The following is a 25,447-nucleotide window of genomic DNA, read 5'->3' on the forward strand; positions in this document are numbered from 1 at the left end:
TGCACTGGAAACCAAAAACTTCATGTGACTCCCTTTATTTCAATGTTCACTTTATGGTGGTGGTCTGGAACTGAACATGCACTATTCCCAAGGTATGCCTGTATTCATTTTTTAAAATTGTTTATTTTCTGTCTCTTCTCAATAGAGTAGGGACTTTTGCTTGTTCAATAATATTTTTCTAGGGCCATAACAGTGAAACTGTGCAAAAATTAAAATTGTATGTTAGGGTGCATGTGGCTATAAAGGGGTGGCATGAGGAAGCTTTGTGGTGATGGAACAGTTCTGTACCTTGACTGTGGTGGTTACACAAATGTACACGTGATAAAAACAGCACAGAGGGCTTCCCTGGTGGCGCAGTGGTTAAGAATCCGCCTGCCAAGGCGGGAGACACGGGTTCGAGCCCTGGTCTGGGAATATCCCACATGCCACGGAACTAAGCCCATGCGCCACAACTACTGAGCCCATGTGTCACAACTACTGAAGCCCACGCGCCTAGAGCCCAGTGCTCCGCAACAAGACAAGCCACCGCAGTGAGAAGTCCGCGCACCTCAACAAAGTGTAGCCCCCCTCACCACAACTAGAGAAAGCCCGTGCGCAGCAACGGAGACCAAACGCAGCCAAAAACAAAAAAAATTTTAAAAAAAACAGCACAGAACTATTTATACTATACATACACACAAATAAGTGAATATAAAACTGGTGAAATCTGAACAAACTCTGTGGATTGTACCAATGTCTGTTTCCTGGCTGTGATACTGTAATATAATTATACAAGATGTTACCATTAGGGAAAACTAGGTAAAGGGTACACAGAAACTCTCTGTACAGCTTTTTACAACTTCCTATGAATCTACGATTATTTCAAAAAAAATTTTTTTAATAATTGTTGAACGATTTAATTAATTAATTAAACCCAATTTGCAACTATGTTTTTAAAAACAGGAAAAGGAAGAATATATTTAAGGTTAAGAGTAGCTTTCTTTGGATCTTGTAATGATGGGAGGTTTATTTTTATCTTTCTACCTATCTGTTTAAATTCTTAATGGAAATATTTCACTTTTGGCTTTAATTTTTGGTCCATACCTTTGTTATTCCTTTAGATATTCTTTCGGTCTCCTACCACAGAAGGAGGCCTTTAAATAATCTTTGAAATTTAAAGATATCAACCTTCCTTCACCCACAGCCCCTAAACTGAGCCCCAAATTTGCGCTAAGGTGAAAGACCATCCATGGAACATGGTGAACCACATGGATAATTATGGAAGCTGTCAATTATAATCCCTTTAGACGGCCTTTTTAAACTGTTTTCCTTCCTCTGCCACTGCAGTGATCAATTTGTAGTATTTGTGGTATTTGAAGTTCACTGAAAGAACACATTTGATTTTGTTAGTATGACTAAAGGAAATGTTTTCTGCTTGCCCCATCCCCTGAAACAGAGAAGTTCTGAGGGCAGGCAGAAGCACGGTGTTCCTAATGCCACTGGAGAGCCCACATCCATGACTAATTATCTCCATCCCCAGACAGCAGCTCAGCTTTTTAATTGTATGTATGTATTTTAATGCAAAACAACCTTCTTCCTTCTCCTGTATGCTCCTTTACCTGAAAGCCCCTTGGTGATAATTTTCAGAACCGTGTTGGAACTCGCCACCTCCAGCTGTGCAGGATGTGTCTGACAGCACTTCAGTGAGAAAGCTATGTCAGACTTGACCCTTTAAAAGAAGAAAAATCACATTTTAATAAGATTAAAATATTTTTAATAGTTTTGTAATTTCTTTGCACCCAGCTTTATGAGTTTCTTAAGCATAGGAGCCCCATGAGCTGTGTCTATAAATCTTGTTGAATCAGAAGTGTCTCCACAGAGAACGCCAGCTCCTCGGGCCTCCAGTGAAGCCCAGCAGGAACAAAAGAGGCCTCTATGGATAACAACTCTCCTTTTTAACTCTCTTTTCCTACTTTTTAAAACTGCAGGCTGTTTATCTGTCTCTTCATCACTCCTCTGACAATGAATCTCTTTCTAAGCACATTCTGAGTGGGAAGAGTAGCACAAAAGAGGGAGATTTTACCTCTAAGAGTTGCAGGAATATGGCAAATTTAGCTTAACAGGTGTCAAGGATGAGAGGACAGATGGAAAGTTCCGTGGGTGCGGGTGGGGAGGAAGGCAGTCTTTGAGCACTCATGTGGTTGGAATCTCGGATCTTTGTAAATGTGTGGAACGTAGGAAGGTGTGTCTCTGGGTTAGAGACTGTGAGCCCAAAGTGGGCAAAAGTTTTCTTGACGATTATCTGTTTCTGTTGCACTCCACTTGTGTTACTCTTGCGCCTTATTTCTCATCTCAGAATTTCACAGTCCTGACATATCCCTTTTTTCCCCCTAAGGCATGAAAACTGAGGTCCAGAAAAGAAAACGGACAGCATCACATAAGGAATCACGGATGGAGCACAGGCAGGAGTTCCCAAGTTTGCTACCTTCCATCTGCTCTTTCTGCTACATAACCCCTGGAGCTGAGTATACCCACCCCCGTTTACACATGTTGGAGGGACTGGAGATGGCAATCCGCCACCCAGCACTAATACATGTGGCATCCAGGCCCGGGTGCAGTCTCCACTCATGATGGCAGATGTGGATGCAGCTTTCCTCTCCCGTCTACTTTTACCATCTCACTTTCTTCCTATCCTCCCGTCAAGTCCTTCTCCTCTTTTGAAAATCAAAATTGCATTTTACATATGATTCCCTAACAACCTAATTTAGACAAATAATTCTAACACATATATTTTGTTTTTATATAGAATAAAAGGATTTTTCTAATTAGTCTTCCTTATAAAGGGTTGTATAAACTTGAAGAAATATACTTTCTGCACAGTAATTTGTATGTTCAAAGTGAGATATTAGAAACCAATGGTACAATGTTCCTACATATGAACTGTTCTAGACTGAAGCAGACTAAAGAGATAATGACAATTAAATGCAACACCTGTTGCCATTTTACATATTCCTTTGTCTTTTATATTTCTAATAAAATGATAGTTGGTTTTCTCTACATTTTAAAGTATCCAATATCAAAAGAAACTACTGTCTTCTAGGCAGAGGAGTGAATCATGATGGAGTCACTATTGCCTGGGCATATGTAAATTTAACCATCTGAAATATAGGCCTTAATCGTCTTGCCATCTTTGTTGAGTTTTTTCACATAGAAAATAACACAAGCAGTTGAATTTTAAATTTAATTTGGAAGCCTAATTGTAGTTAAATATTCTTCAGAGATATTGCTCTGAAATTCAACTTTCAATAAAAAGTCTAATTGAAATGAAGTGTTTGTATATAGAATAACACTTAAGTAAAGGTGTGGAGTATAAATTGATCATAAATGAAGCAAGTGTTCATAACAAGAAAAACTCACAAACTCCCATATTTTCTTGTAAAGCAACAGGCAAGTGCTTTATAGGACCTAATACAGGTAGACTTGCACAGATAGAGATGCATTTCATTTTGTCATCAAGATGCATGCAAAACCATTTCCAGCCACACATTCTAGGTAATTCCATTTAGAAGCATAGGTAGTGCCAAATTCTTCAGAGGAGATAACGGAATCTCCAAAGGTCAGGGAGGTTTTGTGATCAATAATGAGTTGGGCCGGTCTCTGATCCAAATGCACAACATCTATTTAACAAAATCATCCAAATGACTATTAAGACACTTTAACTTCAGTACTAAAGTGAAATCCCTACAGGAGAGTAAAGTCTGTGATCTCATGCCCATCCAGTCTTCATGAATAACAAAAGTTGAGATGTCCTTTCCACCTGAATCCTCCCCCGGCCAAGGTGGGGTTTGCTGCATCTCAGTCCTCTCTGCCTTTAGAAGCAAGAGCCACCATCAGTTCAACCTGTCACCTTGTCCATCATACTCAGACTTAAGCTTGGGTCTAAGATGCAGTCTCAGCCGTTCTATCTTGAGTCTCGTATTTCTCCCTGGCTTTGGTTTCCTCCTCTTCCATTTCAATTATACATTAGTAAAAAGAACCCCAAATGGCTCTGAGCCTGGTTATGCCAGTGAGTCAGTCAGTTGTGTTTGACTCTAAATGCCTCCTGTCTGTGCCTTAGCTGAACCAGGTCACATTTTTAGAGACTTTATTATTGCCTTACAGAAAACTCTGTATAATCTCATTGCATAATTAGAATGTTTTGCCCATTGCCTGATAGACAGTCAGAAATCTGGTATACATTTTCTCAGTCCTCTCTATTTTAGAGATCTGTATTCTGACTTACATACGATCTCATTTCTTTAGCATTTCTTCTTATCTCAGAACACTTCTGTGGAGAGTGGGAATCCTGAAATTTTGCTGGATTGTGACTTTGTTTCTGGGATCTTTGAGTAAAGAGTACTCACAGAATTGTAGATCTTAGCACTGAGGGGCCTTCAGAGATGATGTGGTCCTGCTCCCGACTTCAGATAAGATCTTACTAGCCCCACCTGAAGCCAAGACAGCTCAAGAGACCTGCCTAGGGTCTCATAGAACAGACGGGGGATCAAAGGCAGAAGGAAGTTAGGATTTACCCAATAAAATTAGGACATTTGGGGGACTTATCTGGTGGCACAGTGGTTAAGAACCCGCCTGCCAATGCAGGGGACACGGGTTCGAGCCCTGGTCCGGGAAGATCCCACATGCCAAGGAGCAACTAAGCCCGTGCACCACAACCACTGAGCCTGTGCTCTAGAGCTCGCAAGCTCTACTTGAAGCCCGCGCACCTAGAGCCCGTGCTCTGCAACAAAAAGTAGCCCCTGCTCGCCGCACAACTAGAGAAAGCCCGAGCACAGCAACGAAGACCCGAACACAGCCAAAACTAAATAAATAAAATTTTTTTAAAAATTAGGACACTTGGTCACTTCCATTGTATGCAAGTGTCCGTGGTTCTTGGTGTCAAACCCTCAACTTCCTAAGAACCAAGGGCATTTCTATACAAAAACTATGCTTGTTCACTGCTGTCCCCAAAGGCCAGTTACAATTAGATGCTTCCTCCAGACTTAGCTATAAAAGGAACAATAATTATGATAATAACAGGTTAATGCCATTTTTCTATTTTCCTACTGGTTTTCTTTCTAGTTCTGAGAATTGCAAAATGACAGCGAGGGATGTATTTCAAGCTGGAAAAGTGACAAAGGAAGAGGGAACAGAAACAAATCCTCACCAGGAAATAAAAGACAAGTAAAGGACAAAGTGAGCTTAGGTGCCTCTCGGGACAAATCCCCGCCCGGGGCAGAAGCCCAGGCCCACGGGGAGGACGCTAAGACCCGGCCCGAGGGAGCGAGCTGGAAGGCAAAGGGCCGGGAAAGAGTGACCTTCATTTTCAATCCAGTTGGGCTGCTGGGAGACAGAAGCAAAACCTCCGCCGCAGAGCAGCAGCAGGAACAGGACACATTAGACAGAGAACATATCATCGTGTGCTTGGAATTTCCATTCGCTTCATTCTCCTACCAGGCGCCCAGCAACACGGCAAACAAAAGACTGGCCTGCTCCCGGGTAAGTGTCCTCGACACCGGCACCCGCTCCTCCCAAGAAAACCGAGGTCTGACTCCAGCGCCCCACACCATGACTTCGTTTGGACAGAGCCTCTCTGGGGAGGCAGAGGCGGCGGCTACATGCCCCATCACGCCTCAGTGCACAGCTTCACAAATGTCCCCTTGAAGTATCTGGGCCGTTTTTAACCCATGTTCTGCCCCAGAAGTGTCACCAGGTTAAGCCCATTAACTATTTCCTGGCAATAAAAATAAAATCGGGTAATAAAATAAGGCCTAACCTTTCTTTTTCCTTTGTACTTAGTCGGGTTTCACTTGCTCACAGGGGGCTACGTGCTGAAGCCTCGCACCCGGCTCTTCCGACCGGAGTTCCTAGGGCGGAACGACGGCTGCCGGTACCTCGCCTCAGGCGGGCGTGTGCAGAAGTGAGGCGAACGACACTGCATCCAAGATGGCGACCGGGGGCCGTGTGCAGAGAGGCTGCGCGTGACGGTGCCATCCAAGATGGCGGCAGCGGGCGTGTGCAGAGATTGCTGTTCCCGGCACTGTCGTTTGCAGTCGTGAGCAGCAGATGTATCAACCGCAAATCTGATTTTAGGCTAGTAAATCTTTCTAACGCCCCCATACACTAGCTTATATTTCAAAATATGCCTCTGTCTCGTTTTAGGCTCTACATGTGTTGGACTCCGGGAAGGAGAGAAAGTAGAGAAAAGCCCATTAGGCCACACATGTTTCAAACTATACCAAAACGGATTTCAATCAACATGTGGAAATACTACATAATGTTTAGAAAAGAAGATATTCAGTCCATTGGAAGTCCAGATGGATACATTTATGTTGAGCTGAAATATATCAAACATTTCTAGAGGATAATTTGGCACTATGTATCAAAAATCTTCTAAAGGCTATGTCTTTGGGCTCATTACTTCTGCTTCAAGGAATCCATCCTATAATCAGAATGCAGATCAAGATGTAAGTAAAACAGATGTTTTTAACCAGACGCTTTTGACTAGCAAATTTCTGGAATAACCTAATTTCAAAATGGAAAATAATTAAGTATAATTTCAGTAAATGAGTTGAACTGTTATACAGCTATTAAAAGAATATGTTTAAAGAATATTTAATGACATGGTAAAATGTCCAAAATATAAATCATGGCGAAAAGAATACAACATAGAACTGTACACAATACACACGATAATTTCAATTTTATAAATATCTGAATATACATAAATCTAAGATAGATACCTATATAGATATAGATAAATTAAAATTGATTAGCATGTTAACCACAATTATCTCTAATATTGGGAATGCATATATAGGTGACAAATATTTTTGTTCTCTGATTTTTGGTATTGTCCCAATTTTCTGTAATGAACGTGTGGTAGTTTTATAATCATGAAAAATATGTTATTTTAGTATTTTATAAATAAACCAAAATATTGACAAAGCCTTATTCATGTCTAGATTCTATAAAGTTAACATAGCTTTGGTAGTAAACCTGGCAAAGTTAGAACAAGAAAACAAACCCATAGACCAATTTGTCCCCAGTTGGTATTCCACAGAACTCTGTCCCTAGATATCCCAGAAAAAAAGAGTTTCATTTCTAAATAAATATAAATAGCTTAATAAATGTATAACAGCTTAATGAAAACAGAATTTACTATAACCAAGTACATACATTCCTCCAATGTAAGAAGTTAAAATCTAGAAATCTACTGGATCACTAAGAAAGAAAACAGAAAAAGTTCAATAAGATGCTTCACCCATTCCAGATTTTATATATTTGGGTACACTAAGAAATAAAAAGATACTTCCTTAACCTGATAAATATTATATCAATTTTAAATCAATAACTAATATCATTCTTGATAGTTTCTTTTAAAAAAATCAGTAGCATTCCTTCAGACTAGCAATGACCAGTCAGAAAATGTAATGAAAACACACACACACACACACACTATTTTAGTTGGGAAAAAAGCAGGATATAAATAGGATTTATACCCTGAAGCCAAACCCTCACATAATCACAGTGTTTGCATACCCAGGTTTGGGTTTGACCTCTTCAGCCCTGCTGCACCTGCCATTGGAAGTGCCATCAGTCACGTTGGTAGGTTGCACCATTTCTAAGGGATGTTTTTTAGTTAATCCCCATGGGTATCTAACTTAGTGAGGATGTTAATTTTTCTATCCATAAGCAAATCAAAACATAGAGGTTTGGGGTTTTGTTTTGTTTTGTTTTGTTTTGGGCAACAGCAGAGATTGAGGGCAGAGGATACCTTCTAGATAAAGAGGGTCACTATGAACATGGATTGACCATTACTAGACCAGACATGGAGACCCTAGAGTGTGATGGGTTCGGGGAAGAACTTGCAGGGTTGTGAAGAACTTAAGGGTTGTGGGTGGGTTGAGGAAACAGGCTTCCCTTACATCCAAGGGTCTGTTTGAGTCTCCTGCCTTTCAGAACACACAAGTCTAGGTCAGCTTCCAGCCCCTCTGGGACTTGCTGACCTAGTATTCAGGCCCTGGTTTAAAGGGATGAGGGTAGAGCAGCTGGCTAGCTCAAGATGGATGGATGGGTTGGGAGGCTTCCCCTGTCCCAAGCTCTGTTGAGGCAGACCCCTAGTGTCTTCAGGATCTGGGAGCTTTCTCCAGTAATGGCCAGCCTAAATCTGACTTGCCCACGGTCACATGCCTAAAATCCAGGCCCTGAATCTGAGGGAATGGGGGCCTGGGAAGAAGCTAGCTAGAGGAAAATGAGTGGATTTGGAGGCTCCCATGCCCCCAGGCTCTGGTAGTGCCATCATCAGTAACTTCTATAAGCCAAGGAATGTCTGAGAGTGCCTCCCCAAGAGTGTCCCAGCCTGAGCCTGGACCAAAAAAAGTGTCAAGACTTTTTTTGTTGCTTTTGGATCCTGCTTTAAAATAGATTGTTTTTCTTCCCTTAGAAGGATGTTAGGTTATTTTTTTTTCTTTCTTCAAAACACCTTATTTGAATTTCTAAATGGGATTTAAAGAGAGACAGACAGACAGAGAGCAAGAGAAAGAGACTGCAGATTTAGGGTAGAGAGACTATTTGAGAGACTAGGAGAAAAATGACCCATAAAACTTTTTTAAGTTAATGTAAAAAGTGTGATCACTTGAGAATTCTATAAAATAAAATAGATGAAATCTTTCCAGAAACGTGTTGCTTAGCATAAATGCTTACTTCTGTTAGATGGCAGCTGTAGGAATTTCCAAGTAAAGATGGCAGAAGGAGACCAGATCACAAAATTCCCTTCCATCAATATGTAATGAAATTAATTTAAAGAAAGGTGTAAGAGCTCAAAAGAAATATTTCTTATCATACAGCAAAGAAGGAATGGGGGCACAACCTCATTTCATAAACTTCTGAAAGTGAATATAATTTAATAATAAATGCATGGCCCTTGCTATATACCAGGCTCTCTTCTAGCCATGTCTTATATAAAAATGGGTATTTGAAGCCAGCTTCCAGATCCTGCCTCTACAAAAAATTAGATTTTGGTTCATCCTAGAATAATGTTTAAACACTACCCTCACTCATGTTGCTAACAGCCCCAGCAGAGGCTGAGAAATTGTACTGAGGGAAGAAGGTGAGTGTATAAAATGCTAAGAATTCTCACTGCTATCATCCAGTCCTGAGACAGTGGAATGACATGGTGAGTAGCCCTGGAAAAAGTCAGAGTACAATCTTTCAGGTGTAGAAACTTCTCTCTACCTCCATCATGGTCTTGGCAGAGAACAGGGAAACCTGCAGCACTCATGGTTTCCCAGGGTTCAAAAGTATCATGCCATGAGTAGAGGACACACCCAGCCCAGTGGAGAAAAACCTGGTGCATTATTATTAATACTTAACATTATTTCAGATGTTCTTGTTGTAGAGAAACATGTACCTGAGCAATTCTTCATCTTCTTTGTTGAATTCAAGTTAGCTTAAAAGTAATACTGTCATGGAATGAACGTGTCCCCCAGAATTCATATGTTGAAATCTTAAACCCTAATGTGATGGAGGTCATTATGTCATGAGGTTGAAGCCCTCAAGAATGGGATTAGTGCCCTAGGAAGTGGATGAAGAAATCTGAGCTCTCTTTCTCTGCCATGTGAGAACATCAAGAAGACACCATCTATGAACCAGGAAGAGGGTTCTTGCCAGACACCAAATCTGCTGGCAACTTGATCTTGGATTTCCCAGCCTCCAGTACTGTGAGAAATAAATATTTCTTGTTTAATTCACCCAGTCTATATTTTTGTTATAACAGCCCAAACTATCTAAGACAGATACCTTTTAAATTAAATAGTATGTACAGTATGATCCTCTTTATGTTTTTCCTTTTTTCCCCATCTATTTATGCATTGTATTGCTTTCATTAAAATGAGGAAGTCATTATCCTAAAAAAAAAAGAGATAGCATTTAACCTTTCTTTTTAAAAAAAAATTCTCCAGCTTAATCAGTCTTCCTCCAGTTTTCTCCTGTCCTCCCACTGTTCCTAATTTGATTATATTTATTTCTCAGTGAAGTTCCTACTTAAGACTGAGCAAACTTGAGTTCCAAACACAAAATATTCCAAGCTTGAGCTTTAAAAATTTTCTTCTTTGCGTTGGTGTTTGTAATAATTCCATTTTAAACATCTATTTTAGTCCCTATAAAAGTCCACAGGGAGGGACGTATGAGGAGATGAGGAAAAAAATGGGGAGAGAAGGAAGCAACCATAAAGACTCTCCTGTAGCAGATTCCCTTGGGGTTTTATCCCAGACTAGGGTGAAGAGTTACAATCAGTGTACTGAAATCTCCCCCTTCCACACTGCAAGTCCGTTTGCTGTACAACATAGATCTCTAATGGGTGGTGAGGAGAAAAAAAGCACGAGGAAACACATGGAGTAAGGCCTGTCCTGAGTTCACCCTTTGCTTCTGTGAATAAAGAGGAGCCCCTGTGAGGGGCTTGTATTCAGGAGTTAACAGGAGTGACCAGCAGCAGAGCCATGTAGAGGCTGGGAGCAGTGCGGGGGGCACGGGGGGTGTACATAGTGCTGGTGAGCAAGTTCCAAGTGAATAACCCAGGAGAAGGTGGGGGCCGTATTAGAGTTCTCCAGAGAAACAGAACCAACAGGATAGATGGATGAATAGATAGATAGATAGGTAGGGAGAGATTTATTGATATTATCAGGAATTGGCTCCCACAATTATGGAGGCTGGCAAGTCTCAAAATCTGCAGGGATTGTCTGCAAGCAGCAGGCCCAGGAAAGCAGATGGTGTAACTCCAGTCTGAAGGTCAACAGGCACAACACTCAGGAAGAACCCATGGTTCAGCTGGAGTTTGCAGGCAGGACAAAAGGCCATGTCCCAGTTTGAAGGCAGGAAGAATTCCCTCTTACTCAGGGGAGGGTCAGCCTTTGTGTTCATAGCACGACCTCTGCTCCCTTCTCCCATACCTCCTTTCCTCGAAACCCCGGCATGTCATGAGTCCCCTCACTTCCCTGCAAAGTATGATCTCCCTCAGAGCTACCCTACCAGGCCTGACCTGGGATTGGAGGGCAGACAATGGGGTTCACTTCTCAGAGGTTTCCAGAAGTGAGCAACCCGGCAACCCAGGCACAGAGGGGTAGTTTCTGACTACAAAGTCCTTTGAAGGTGAAGGGAAAAGCCAATGTTCGTGCAGTTGAGTGGGGCATCCTGGGGGACCGGGTGGATGCAGATGGGTATCGAGGGATTGCAGACTGAGTGTTGCTAAAAGACCCGGGTTCCTTGGCCTTGAGCTCTCTCTCTCATTCTCTCCGCCAAGACAGCTGCGTTTCTCTCTTGCCATATCCCTCCTCCTCTCAAAAACTGACAGTCAGAAGGCAAGCACGTGCCTGCCCGCCCACACTCTCTTCCCAGACAGCAGCAGAGCCCACCATTTTCAGCTGGGGTTGTTTTTGCTGTGCAACTGGTCACAGAGTTCCAGAGCTAAAACATCTCCTCCAGTTTCCACCTTTATCAAAAAAGGAATACTGAAACACAGGCAGCAGAAAGGGTGAGCACAGGTGGAGATGCAGCATGCCCTTGGCATTCAGATGTCTAATTAGGCTCCAGTGGTTTCGGTACAAAATCCCTGAGGCCAAGATCACCGGCCCAGTCCTTTAGGTCCTTTAGGCTTTGCTGTGAGAGAGAGAGAGACAGAGAGAGAGAGAGAGAGAGTGTGTGTGTGTGTGTGTGTGTGTGTGTGTGTGTGTGTGTGTGTGTGTGTGTGTGTGTGTGTGTGTGTGTGTGTGTGTGTGTGTATCAGCCCCCTCTCCACTCCTCTGACGTCACAGACATGCTCTTTGCAGACTGGCTCTGGGCCTGGGGAGGAGAGTCTGGCCTTGGGGAGGGCCTGGAGAAGAAAGGAGGGAGAGAGGAGCCCACGAAGACTGGGAACTTGCCTGACAGCCCCTGGGAGTTTAGAACGTCCTTCTCACGCATGTCACATGTGTGTCAACAACTCTGAGAAGCAGCAGACTTTTCAGCGGGAGTAGAACAATGCAAGTGCTCTGGTGATAAGATGTTCTACCACAACACTCCCTACCTGTAAGAAACTAAATTATCTGGGGTTCAAAGATGAACGATGTAAAAGGGACAAGAGGAACAGAAAGACCGAAGGAAATGAGCATAAAAAGGGCAGTAGATTTAGAACTGAGGGAGGCCTGCTGGGTCCAGGACACAAAGGAACTAACAGGTCAAACTCACCCAGAAACAAACGAAAGAGGAGAAGCAGAGAATGGGATGTGATGACAGAAACAGAGATCCAAGGGATGAGACTGTTGGCTTTGCAGATGGAGCAAGGGGCCCAAGCCAAAGAATTCGGGCAGCCTCTCGAAGCCGGAAAAGGCAAGGAAATGGATTCTCCCCTAGAGCCTCCAGAAGGAACTGGGAGCCCTGCCTACACCCTGATGTACCCCGTGAGATGCTCACTCGCTGGACCTCTGACCCACAGAGCTGCAAGACAGCAAATGTGATGTTTCAAGGCACCAAGTTCGTGGTCCTTTGTTAGGGCACCCATAGGAAGGAAGGCACTCCCCAGCTGGTAAGCTGAAGGCGCGGCAGTGGCTTCAGGGTCCAGGCTTTCAACAGCTACACCTTTCTGTCTCCCTCATGCCCGATATCTGTCACCTATTTGTTGGTCAGCAAAAAATTTTAACACCTTCCTGTTTTATTTGATTTATAGAACAATACATGCGATAATTTTAAAAAATTCAGTGGTTATGAAGATAAGTATCAATAGCCAACTTCTTCATTCTTAGCCCTTCGCCCTATATAAGCACCGTGAGATTGCCTTCTTCTTATATAAGCATGTAACCATACCCTCCATTTTAAGGCAACTTCATTCTTTTAATTCAAAATATGTCTAGGACCCATAGACTTAACTCGTCCTTGGAAATAATTGTGCATTATACTATATGAAAATATATTATTTTCAACCGCTCACTTGTTCATAGTCTGACGGATTTCTTTTTCGACAAATGGCCCTCCTGCACTCCCAGCGCAGGGGCTGGGGTCTGCATCCTGGATTTAAGGCGGATTTAAGGCTGCATCTTCGTGCAAAAACTGACACAAAGCGGGGCCTCTGCAACTGGGGCCGCCGGCCAGGCTCCGCCCCCACCAGCGCGGCCACCAGTCAGATCCCAGGACCGCCCCCCTCTTAGCCACCCCCAACCCCCCGTCCTTTCTACGTCCCAGTCCTCAGTCAGCCGCCCAGTCCCTTTTCGTCTGAGGAACTCCTGCCCCTTGGGAACCGCCGCCGCCCCCTCCTAGCTGGTGTTCTTTGCCCCCAACCCGCGCTGCAGGGAATAGCGGGGCTAAGGGTGAGTGTGGGCCCGCGATGGGTTCTGGACAGGAGAGGCCTGGCGATGACACAGGCCACGGTCCGGAGCGCGGGTGGCCGGGCGGGGAGACGGGCGACGTGGGCGATGCGGATGCCCGGGACGTGCGTTTGTGTGGGGTCCGGGAGGCGTGAGGGCTGCCGTGGGGCCTCTGCGGTACCCAAGGGGAGGCAGCAGGTGAGTGCCACAGAGGATTGCTTGCTGTTTATTTCTCGGCTCCTTGTGTCTCCCTGCAGCTCCATCTCTGTTCCCTTCTTGCTTCGTTGTTACTCACCCTTGCTGGTCTGGAGGCGCGGGACCCCCTGTTTTCTTGTGCTTTTTTGTGCTCCGCTGGGAGCCGTCGAGATTTCAGCTGAAAGGAACCGTGGAGGCGATGTCATTTCACCTCCCAGGGACTTGCTCTTGAATTCTTTGGGGGTGGCTTGCTTCTGCAGAGCCCGCAAGGTGAAAGTGCTTTCCTCCTCAAGTGCTCTACGCGCCCTCAGGCTCTGAGTGTGTCTGCGGTGGGGGAGTGAGGGGCAAGGTGCGGGAGAGTGGGTGCGGGGCGTCGGGCGGACTCTTCGGAATGCAGTGCCTTTGGCCTGAGGCAGTCAGGGTTGGATTGAACAGTTCCCAGGTAAACAGACCCAAGCTGGCCACTGACTTGGCTCAACCTGAAATGGAGGGAGAAGGCCTTACGTATAGGAGAAAAACATTTACGAATCAGTTAATCATGGAAACTTCTTGGAGGACGTGCAGGTCTAACTAGACATAAAGGACAGAACGTATGGCTAGCTGACCATCCATCCATCCATCCATCCATCCTTCTGTACCCCAAAATATTTATTTGTGAATTGACTTCACTTCAGTACTTTGCTTTCTTTTTTTCTTTGGTTTGATTTTTTTTTAATTTATTAATAAAAGGTATATACGCTAATAAAGTGAGTGCCTGACCATCTCCTAGGTCAAGAAGTAGGACCTAGCAGTACCCCAGAAGCCCCTTTGTATCCTAGGTCGTGCTCATCCTCCCTTCCCTGAGAGATAACATCTATCCTGATTTTTTGTATTAATCATGCCTTTGCTTTCCTTTATAATTTTACCATCTGTGTGTATATATTTTTTACTTTAGTATTAATGGCATTGTACCACACGTATTCTTAAGTTTTTGAAGTTCACGCCAGTTGATAATTCCTTCATTTTCACTGTTTATGGCTTGAGTCTACTATAATTCATTCATTCTACATTTGTTAGTTGTTGCTCCTTTGGGGTTTATATTAGTTATCTATTGCTGTGTAACAAATTACCCCAACACTTAGCAGCTTAAAACAAAACAAACAAACAAAAAGCATACTATCTCACAGTTTCAGTGGGTCAAGAATCCAGGAGGAGCTTTGCTGGGAGCTGACTCAGTGTCTTTCTCAGGCTCTAAGCAAGGTATTGGCTAGCGCTACAGTCATTTCAAGGCTGGGTGGAGGGAACCCCTTTCAGGCTCACTCACATGACTGTTGGCAGGCCTCTTGGCCTCACTGGCTTTGGTTGGCCTCACTTCTTTGCCACATGGGCCTCTGTATAAGATCGGCATGGCAGCTTGCTTCCACCAGAGTGAAGGCTTCCAGAGACAGAGAAAGACAAAAGCCAGAGACTTTTTGTAACTTAATCTCAAAAGTGACATCCCATCGTTTTTGCCGTCTTCTGTTCATTAGAAGTGAGTCACACTCAAAGGAAGGGGGTTAAACAAGACCATGAATATCTGGAGGCAGCGATTACTGGGGGCCCTTTTAAAGGCTGCCTACTACCCGGGATATTAACAAATAATGTCCTCTAACTATCTTGTACATGCCTTCTGGTTCACGTGCACCCATTCACTCTGGTTCCTTGGAGTGTACACCTAGGTGTAGAATACTGGGTTTTAAGATTTGTGTATGTTCAACTTTCTTAGGTTATTGCTAAACTGTTTCCAAAGTGTTGAGCCAGTTTGCACTCTCTCCAGCAACAGATGAGAGTTCCTGTTTTTACATATACCTGTCACAATTTGGTATTATCCAACTTCATTTTTAGCCAGTCGAGCAGGCATGAAATAGCACTGTTTTGATTTTGATTAACATTTCTCTGATAACTAATGAAACTGACCATATTTTCATATAACGATGAGCTATTTTCCTTTCTCTCTGAGAAATTCTGCTTCCTCTCTTTCATTCATTTTCAGGTTGGGTTGTTTGTATTTTTCGTATTGTCTATTGGAATGCTTTCTTTACATAACCTGGATGCTAGTCAATCCCTAGTTAACCACATATGCTGCAAGTATCTGCTTTCACTTTGGTGCTTAGCTTTTCTTTCTCCATATGTCTGCCTATCTCTGCCAATGAATTAAGTTCTGAATTTTAATTTCACTTTTACTATACTTTCCTCTAAAAGTTTTTAAAGTTTTGTATTTGGCAATGTCTTAATCCACCTGGAAGTTTCTTGTTATACTATTTACTCCATATGAATAATCAACTGTCCTAGCACCAGTGATCTGCATGAATCAAGTTTTTCATATGTGCATGAATTTGTTTTAAGCTCCCTACTCTCTCTGATTATCTATTTGTCTAACTCTACATCAATACAAAATTGTTTTTAACTACTATAGTTTTATAATAAGTCTTTAAATCTGGTAGGAAAGATTCTCCCACCTCTTCATTCTAATTCAAGAGTTTTTTTTAGCAATTCTTGGACCTTTGATCTTCCATATAAATATTTAAATAAACTTGTCAAATTCTTCAAAACAGGAAACAAACAAGCAAAGAAACAAACTTGCTGGAATTTTTATTGATACTGAATTAATTCTATGTATCAATTTTGGGAGAAATGTTCTCTTCAAGGTGAATTTTTCCATCTGTGAACTTGGTATATAATGCCATTTATTTAGCTTACCATTAATATTTTTTAATGTTTTGTAATGTTTTATAGTATCTTTCATTGTTTTCCTTTTGCTCGTTTCTGTTGACTTTATTTCTAAGTACATTATATTCTTATTGCTATTGTAAATGTTTTCTTTTATAAAAATATTTTGTAGCTATTGCTTGTTGCTGGTGTATAGAAATCCAATTGTCTTTTATATATTGATTATATATCAAACTTGATAAGCTCCATTAATAATTCTAAATTACCTATAGAGTCAGATTTGCTAAAAAGGCAGTTATATCATCTGAAAATAATGACAGTTTTGTTTCTTCCTTTCTAATCTTTACACTTTTAATTTCTTTTTCCTGTCTTACTGCATTGGCTAGGAACCCCAGCATAATGTTAAATAAAAGTAGGGAGGGGTGTCTTGTTTTATCCGTAAGATAATAAAGAAAAAGATTTCACTATATCAACTTTAAATATTGCATTCATGATGGTTATTTTGTAAATGCTTTGTCCTATGATAAGAAAATTCAGTTCTTCTTTCGGTAAGCACTCTTATTAGTAAATGTTTCATTGAATGCTTCTCCTATAGCTATTGATTTTCTCACATGATTTTTTTCTTTAAGTATGTTAATGTGGTGAAGTTTAGTTTATTCAAAGTAATATTAAATCAACTTTACATTCCTGGAATAAACTCTCTGTGATAAATATCTAATAACTTTTAGATATAGATATAAGGATAAGCATTAAATATTTGTATCTATATATGTGAATTAAGATTGGCCTGTAAATATTCTTTATGGTACTGACCTTATCTGTCATTAATATCATTTCATAAAATAAGATGAGTAGTATTCTCACTGTTGCTATTCTCTGGAAGAATTTGTGCAAGATTGGAATTATCTGGTCAAATATTACTTTAAGTCACCAGCACAACACTCAGGGTTTAGAGTTTACTTTGTCAGAGGATATTAAACCTGTTGGTCCAATTATTTTAAAGATTATAGGACTATTTAGGTTTTCTTATGGAATCAGTTTTCATAAATTGCATTTTCCAAGATATTTAACCAAAATTAATGGAACAAACTTGTTCACAATATTCTCTCATTATCCGTTTAAATATTTTCTATTATTATGACCCCCTTTTCATTACTAATGTGTGTATATTTTCTTTCTCTTTTTGGCTTGATTAATTTTGCCAGAACTTGGACTACTTTGTTAACTCTTTCACACACACACACACACAAACTGTTTGTTTTCTTCATTATTATTTATTTATTACTTCTTTCTGCTTTCTTAGAATTTTTCTGTTATTTCTTTTCTAAGCTCTTAAGGTATATGCTTAACTCATTAATTTTGAGCTGTCATTCTTACATACGCTCTTCAGGCTATAAATTTGTGTCACTGCTCTTTAGCTTTATCTCACAAGATTTGATATGAATATTTTGCTATCATACTGTAAATATTTATCATTTCTATTATGGTTTCTTGTTTGAGCCATGAAATTTTAAGAAATGTGTATTTGAATTTCCAGTCACTCCATAAAGAATATTTTATTATCTTCTAGTAAATGTTGCCTAGCTAATTTATAATTAATTCAGAGAATTATGATACCAATTCCTTTGGATTATTGAATCTAGCTTTACATCCTAGCACATTGTCAGTTTTGTGTGCTTGAAAATAATGTGTAGTCTCTAATTATATAATGTCCTGTATATACCTTTAAAACAAGTGTGTTAATTATGAAATCCAGAGCTGCCATATCTTCACCAATTTTTATCAGCTTAAATTATCAATACAAAAATAGATACATTAAAATCTCACTGTGATGGTGAATTTTGAAATTTCTCATTGTAGATCTGTTTATTTTTACTTTATATATTTTGAAGCAATGCTATTAGGGAATTGGAATAAATTGAAAATTTTATCATAATGTAGGGATATAAAATATTATGGCTAAAATAAAATAAAATACTAATGCTTTTGTTTTGAATTCTTAATGTGTTCATATATCATCAAATCAAGAGTTTCTTGATTGATGTTTACCTCATTTATCAATCTTTCATCTTTTCACTTTAAATCTTTCTAAATCTGTGTTTTAAATATATATGTTGACTTTTGTCAAAAGCTTTTCTGCATCTATTGAGATGATTATATGGTTTTTATTTTTCAATTAGTTAATGTGGTGTATCACACTGATTGATTTGTGGATATTGAAAAATCATTGCATCCCTGGGATAAATCCCACTTGATCATGGTGTATTATCCTTTTAATGTATTCTTGGATTTGGTCTGCTAGTATTTTGTTGAGGATTTTTACATCCATGTTCGTCAGTGATATTGGCCTGTAATTTTCTTTTTTTGTGGCACCTTTGTCTGGTTTTGGTATCAGGGTAATGGTGGCCTCATAGAATGAGTTTAGGAGTGTTCCTTCCTCTGCAATTTTTTGGAAGAGTTTCAGAAGCATAGGTGTTAACAATTCTTTAAATGTTTGATAGAATTTGCCAAAAGCTTTTGACAAAATTCAACACCAATTTATGATGAAAACTCTCCAGAAAGTGGGCATAGAGGGAACATACCTCAACATAATAAAGCCCATATATGACAAACCTACAGCCAACATCATACTCAGTGGTGAAAAGCTGAAAGCATTTCCTCTAAGGTCAGAAACCAGGCAAGGATGTCCACTCTCACCACTTTTACTCAACATAGTTTAGGAAGTCCTAGCCACAGCAGTCAGAGAAGAAAAAGAAATAAAAAGGAATCCAAATTGGACAAGAAGAAGTAAAACTGTCACTGTTTTCAGATGACATGATACTATACCTAGAAAATCCTAAAGAAGTTACCAGAAAACTACCAGAGCTCATCAATGAATTTGGTAATGTTGCAGGATACAAAATTAATATACAGAAATGTGTTGCATTTCTATACACTAACAATGAAAGACCAGAAAGAGAAATTAAAGAAACAATCCCATTTACCATCTCATCAAAAAGAATAAAATACCTAGGGATAAACCTACCTAAGGATGCAAGAGACCTGTACTCTAAAAACTATAAGACCCTGATGAAAGAAATTGAAGCTAACACAAACCTGAAAAGATATACCATGTTCTTGGATTGGAAGAATCAATATTGTCAAAATGACTGTACTACCCAAGGCAATCTACAGATTCAATGCAATCCCTATCAAATTACCAATGGCATTTTTCACAGAACTAGAACAAAAACATTTTAATTTGAATGGAAACACAAAAGACCCTGAATAGCCAAAGCAACCTTAAGAAAGAAAAACAGAGCTGGAAGAATCAGGCTCCCTGACTTCAAGCTACAATACAAAGCTACAGTCATCAAAACAGTGTGGTACTTTCACAAAAACAGAAATATAGATCAATGGAACAGGATAGAAAGCCCAGAAATAAGCCCATGCATCTATGGTCAATTAATCTATGACAAAGGAAGGAAGACTATACAATGGAAAAAAGACAGTCCCTTCAATAAATGGTGCTGGGAAAACTGGACAGCTAAGTGTGAAAGAATGAAATTAGAAAATTCTCTAAGACCATACACAAAAATAAACTCAAAATGGATTAAAGACCTAAATTTAAGAGCAGATACTATAAAACTCTTAGTGGAAAATGTAGGCAGAACACTCTCTGACATAAATCACAGATCTTCTTCAATCTGTCTCCTAGAGTAATGGAAATAAAAACAAAAATAAGCAAATGGGACCTAATAAAACTCGAAAGCTTTTACACAGCAAAGGAAACCGTAAACAAAACGAAAAGACAGTCCACAGAATGGGAAAAGATATTTGCAAACGCTGCTACTGACAAGAGATTAATCTCCAAAATTTACAAACAGCTCACACAGCTTAATACCAAAAAACAAACAACCCAATCAAAAAATGGCAGAAGACCTAAATAGACATTTCTCCAAACAAGACATACAGATGGCCAACAGGCACATGAAGATGCTCAACATCACTGATTATTAGAGAAATGCAAATCAAAACTACAATGAGATATCACCTCACACCAGTCAGAATGGCCATCATTAAAAAGTCTACAAACAATAAATGCTGGAGAGGGTGTGGAGAAAAGAGAACCCTTCTACACTGTTGGTGGGAATGTAAATTGGTATAGGCACTATGGAGAACAGTATGGAAATTCCTTAAAAAACTAAAACTAGAGTACCATATGATCCAATAATCTCACTCCTGGACATATATCCAGAGAAAACCATGGTTTGAAAGGATACATGCACCCCAGTGTTCATTGCAGCACTGTTCACAATAGCCAAGACATGGAATCAGCCTAAATGTCCATCGACAGATGAATGGATGTAGTACATATATACAATTGAATATTACTCAGCCATTAAAAAGAATGAAATAATGCCATTTGGAGCAACATGGATGGACATGGAGATTATCATACTAAGTGAAGTAGGTCAGACAGAAAGATATCTTGTGATATTGCTTATATGTGGAATCTAAAAAAAAACGATACAAATGAAAATATTTACAAAACAGAACAGACTCACAGAAAACAAATTTATGGGGAAAGGTTGTGGGGAGGGATAGATTGGGAGTTTGGGATTGACATATACAGACTACTGTATTTTAAATAGATAAGCAACAAAGACCTGCTGTATAGCACAGGGAACTCTGCTCAATATTCTGTAATAACCTAAATGGGAAAATAATTTTAAAAAGAACAGGTATATGTATATGTATAACTGAATCACTTTGCTGTACACCTGAAACTAACACAATACTGTAAATCAACTATAGTCCAATGTAAACTAAAAACTTTAAAAATAAAGAAATAAAAACCACAATGAGATACCAGTACATAAAAAAGCATATATGTCATAAACTTATGTGTATTTCTTTAAATCCTAGGTTTTTAAAATTTTTGTTAGACAATTTATAACATCATTGAATAATTTAATCCAGTTATATTTACTGTGATTAGTAATACAATTGGATTTATTTTTACCATCTTATATTTGCTTTTAATTTTTTCTGCTTTATCTGTCTCTTTCATTCCTAACCACTCTTTCTTTTTTCTCTTTTATTCCCCATTTTACTCCTTCTCTTATTTAGAAGTTACATGTTCTAATGTTTTAGGTCAAATGTTTTAGCAGTAATTCTAGTAGTACAGCACACTTAACTCATAACATTTATTGAAGTATAATTGAGAAATAAAACTTGCATATATCTAAGATGTACAATGTGATGTTTAGATATATGTATACATTGTGAAATGATTACCACAATCAAGCTAATTAACATATTGATCACCTTGCATAGTTTACCGTTTTTTGGTGAGAACAATTGAGATATACTATCTTAGCAAATTTCAAGTATATAATACAATATTGTTAACGACAGTCATTGTGCTATACATTAGCGCTCCAGAACTTATTCAGCCTGCATAGCTGAAACTTTGCAACCTTTGCTCACTATTTCCCCATTTCCAATCTCTCCCCAACTCCTGGTAATGACCATGCTACTCTCTGCTCCTATAAGTTCAACTTTTTTAGATTCCACATATGCGTGAAGTTGTATAGTATTTGTCTTTCTCTTTCTGAATTATTTCCAAACTTAGCGCAATGCCTTGAGGCTCATCCATGTTGTCACAAATGGCAGGAGTTCCTTCCTTTTAAAGGCTATATAAATTCCATTGTGTATATATGCCACAATTCATTTATTAATCCATTTGTTAGTCACTTAGGTTGTTTCCATATCTTGGCTACTGTGAATAATGCTGCAATGAACATGGCAGCACAGATATTATTTCCAGTTACTGATTTCATGTCCTTTGAATATATACCCAGAACTAGGATTGTTAGAAAATATGGTAGTTCTAATTTTAATTTTTTGATGACTCTCTATACTGTTTTCTATAATGACTGTACCAATTACCTTCACATCAACAATGTGCAAGGGTTTCCTTTTCTCCACATCCTCACCAACACTTGCTATTTTTTCTCTTTTTGATATTCGCCCTTCTAACAGGTGTGAAGTGATATCTTGTGGTTTAGATTTGCATCTCCATGATGATTAGTGGATTTGAGTACTTTCCCATATACCTGTTGGCCATTTGTATATCTTCTTTTGTGAAATGTCTATTCAGGTCCTTTGCTTATTTTTAATTGGATTATTTGTTTTCTTGCTATTGAGTTGTTTGAGTTCCTCATATATTTTGGATATTGTTAACTCCTTATTGGATATATGGTTTGTAAATATTTTCTCCCATTCTGTGGGTTGTCCCTTTACTCTGTTGTTTCCTTCCCTGTGCAGAAACTTTAGTTTGATATAGCCCCATTTGTTTATTTTTGCTTTTATTGCATGTGTTTTTGAGGTCATATCCAAAAATCTATTTCCCAGCCCAGTGTTAAGCTTTTTTCCAATGTTTTCTTCTAGTAGCTTTACAGTTTCAGATCTTATGTTTAAGTATTTAATGCATTTTGAATTGCTTTTTGTATATGGTATGAGGGAAGAATTCACTTTCGTTGTTCTGCATGTGGATATCCAGTTATTCCAACACCATTTATTGAAGACACTATCCTTTCCCCATTGTGTGTGCTTTGCACATTTGTCAGAGATCAGTTGAATGTATGGTTACAGGATATAAAGTGAACTTACAAAAATCAGTTGTGGGGACATCCCTGGTGGCACAGTGGTTGAGAGTCTGCCTGCCAATGCTAGGGGACGAGGGTTCGGGCCCTGGTCAGGGAGGATCCCACATGCTGCGGAGCTACTGAGCCCATGTGCCACAACTACTGAAGCCCACGTGCCTAGAGCCCGTGCTGTGCAACAAGAGAGGCCACCGCAAGGAGAAGCCCACGCACTGCCATGAAGACCCAACGCAACCAAAAATAAATAAATTTAAAGAAATAAGTGAGTACCAGTTAGGACCTAAATTAAAAAAAAAAAAAAATCAGTTGTGTTTCTATACACTAACAGCAATTTAGCAATTTCCTGAAAGGGAAATTTAAAACAAGAATCCCATTTACAATAGCATCAAAAACAATAAATACTTAGAAACCAATTTAACCAAGAAGGTAAAAGACCTGTACACTGAAAACTATAAAACATTGATGAAAGTAACTGAAGACACAAATTAAAAGCTATTCTGTTCATGGATTGGAAGAAGTAATAATGTTGAATTGTCTCTGCAAGTTTATATATAGAAAAGCTTAATAAAAGAAGTTAGTCATCTGTAAACAGAGATATCTGCAAACAAAGGCAATTTAACTTCTTTCTTTCCATTTTGGATGGCATTTCTTTTTTCTTGCCTCATTGCTCTGGCTAGAACTTCCAGTACTATGTTGAAAAAAAGTGAAAGGGGGACCCCTTGTCTTGTCCCTGATCCTAGAGGAGAAGCTTTCAGCCTTCACTCTCGAGTGTGATGTTAACTGTAGGCTTGCCGTATGTGGCCTTTATTTTGTTGAGGTACATTCCTTCTATATCCAATCTGTTGATAATTTTTTGTCATGGAAGGGAGTTGTATTTTGTCAAATACTTTTTCTGCATCTGCTGAGATGATATTATCCTTCATTTTGTTAATGTGGTAGCACATTTATTGATTTGCAGATGTTGAACCATCCTTGCATCCCTGGAATAAATCCCACCTGATCATGGTGTATGATTTTTTTAATGTACTGTTGAATTCACTTTGGTAATATTTTGTTGAGGATTTTTGCATCTATATTCATCAGGGATGTTGGTCTGTAATTTCCTTTCTTATAGTCTCCTTGTCTGACTTTGGTGTCAGGGTATGGGTAAGGCTCAAACAATGCAATAAATTTAAAACCATTTATCTTCATTAACCACCATCTTGCAGCTGTGCTCTTGTTATTGTATGTTTATTATGCTTTTATATCCCACAAGACATATTTGTTTATTTAAATATCAATATTGATATTTGCCCAGGTATTTACTCTTTCCAGTATTCTCAATTCCTGCTATAGTTATGTACTCCCATCTGGGATCATTTTTCTTAATTTTGAAGTACTGCTTTTTATACTGTAATGCTAGCAAATTCTCTCAGCTTTTGTTTATCTAAAATTGTCTTTATTTTGCCTTCATTTTTTGAGAGATATTTTTGTTGTGCATAGAGTTTTAGGTTGGCAGATTGTCTTCTTTTTTTTTTTTTTTTTTAACCAATACCACTATGTTCCGGTTTCTATCATTTTCTTTTGAAAAGCCAGATGTATTATTGTTCCTCTAAATGGAAAGTATCCTTTATTTCTCGCTGACTTTCAGATTTCCTCTCTGAATTTGTTTCTTAGCATTTGACTGTAATGTGCCTAGGTGTAGTTTTCTTTGTATTTGTTCTGCTTAGGGAATGAGGAGGGTTTTTTTGTTTTGTTTTTCTTGTGTTTTTTTTTTTGCGGTACGCGGGCCTCTCACTGCTGTGGCCTCTCCCGTTGCGGAGCACAGGCTCCGGACGCACAGGCTCAGCAGCCATGGCTCACGGGCCCAGCCGCTCTGCGGCATGTGGGATCTTCCTGGACCGGGGCATGAACCTGTGTCCCCTGCATAGGCAGGCGGACTCTCAATCACTGTGCCACCAGGGAAGCCCGAGGGTTTTTTTTTTTAATTTGAGTTTTGATGTTTTTCATCTCTTGAGAATTTTCAATCATTAATTATTAGCATATTGCTTCTGTTTCACTGTCTCTCCTCTTCTGGGAGTCTAATTACACATATGTCAAGACTTTTTACTATGTCTCATAATTCCTATTATAGTTTTACTGTATCCTTTCATCTCCTTATGCATCCTTTCTTTCCTCTGTGTGTTATTTTTACATACTTTCTACTGATTCTTGTTGCAGTTCATCAATTCTTTGGTCATTTGTGTCTAATATGGTATTACAACCAACTATTGAATTCCTGATTTCAATGATTATGTTTTATTTCTAAAATTTCTATTTTAATATTTTACGTTTTAATTCTATACTGGTATTCTCCAGCCTGTTTCTGTTATTTTTGAACACATTAATCACAGTTATTTTAAAATCAGTCCCTGTCTAAGAACTCAAATGTCTGAACCACTTGTCTGTTTCTATTTTTTGTTGTTTCTCTTGAGTTCTTGATAATTCATCCTTATTTTTAGCCTCCTTCTAAATTTTTGATTGGATGCAGGACATGATGAATGAAAAATCAGAAAGTTCTGGTTGATGTTATTGTTTATCAAAGAG

General features: G+C 39.4%; 1 protein-coding gene across 1 annotated transcript in view; it reads left to right on the forward strand.

Moving 5' to 3' along the window:
* The first annotated feature begins 13,298 nt into the window (after positions 1 to 13,298).
* The window catches only part of TCAF1 (TRPM8 channel associated factor 1), a 45,683-nt gene continuing 33,534 nt past the window's right edge, over positions 13,299 to 25,447 (forward strand). The window contains exon 1 of the mRNA XM_024758090.1: positions 13,299 to 13,352. The gene's annotated coding sequence lies outside the window, so the exon portion shown is untranslated. The remainder of the gene's footprint in view (positions 13,353 to 25,447) is intronic.

The sequence above is a fragment of the Neophocaena asiaeorientalis genome, unplaced genomic scaffold (genome assembly GCF_003031525.2).
Source record: "Neophocaena asiaeorientalis asiaeorientalis breed wild unplaced genomic scaffold, Neophocaena_asiaeorientalis_V1.1 scaffold206, whole genome shotgun sequence".
NCBI classification, from domain to species: Eukaryota; Metazoa; Chordata; class Mammalia; order Artiodactyla; family Phocoenidae; genus Neophocaena; species Neophocaena asiaeorientalis.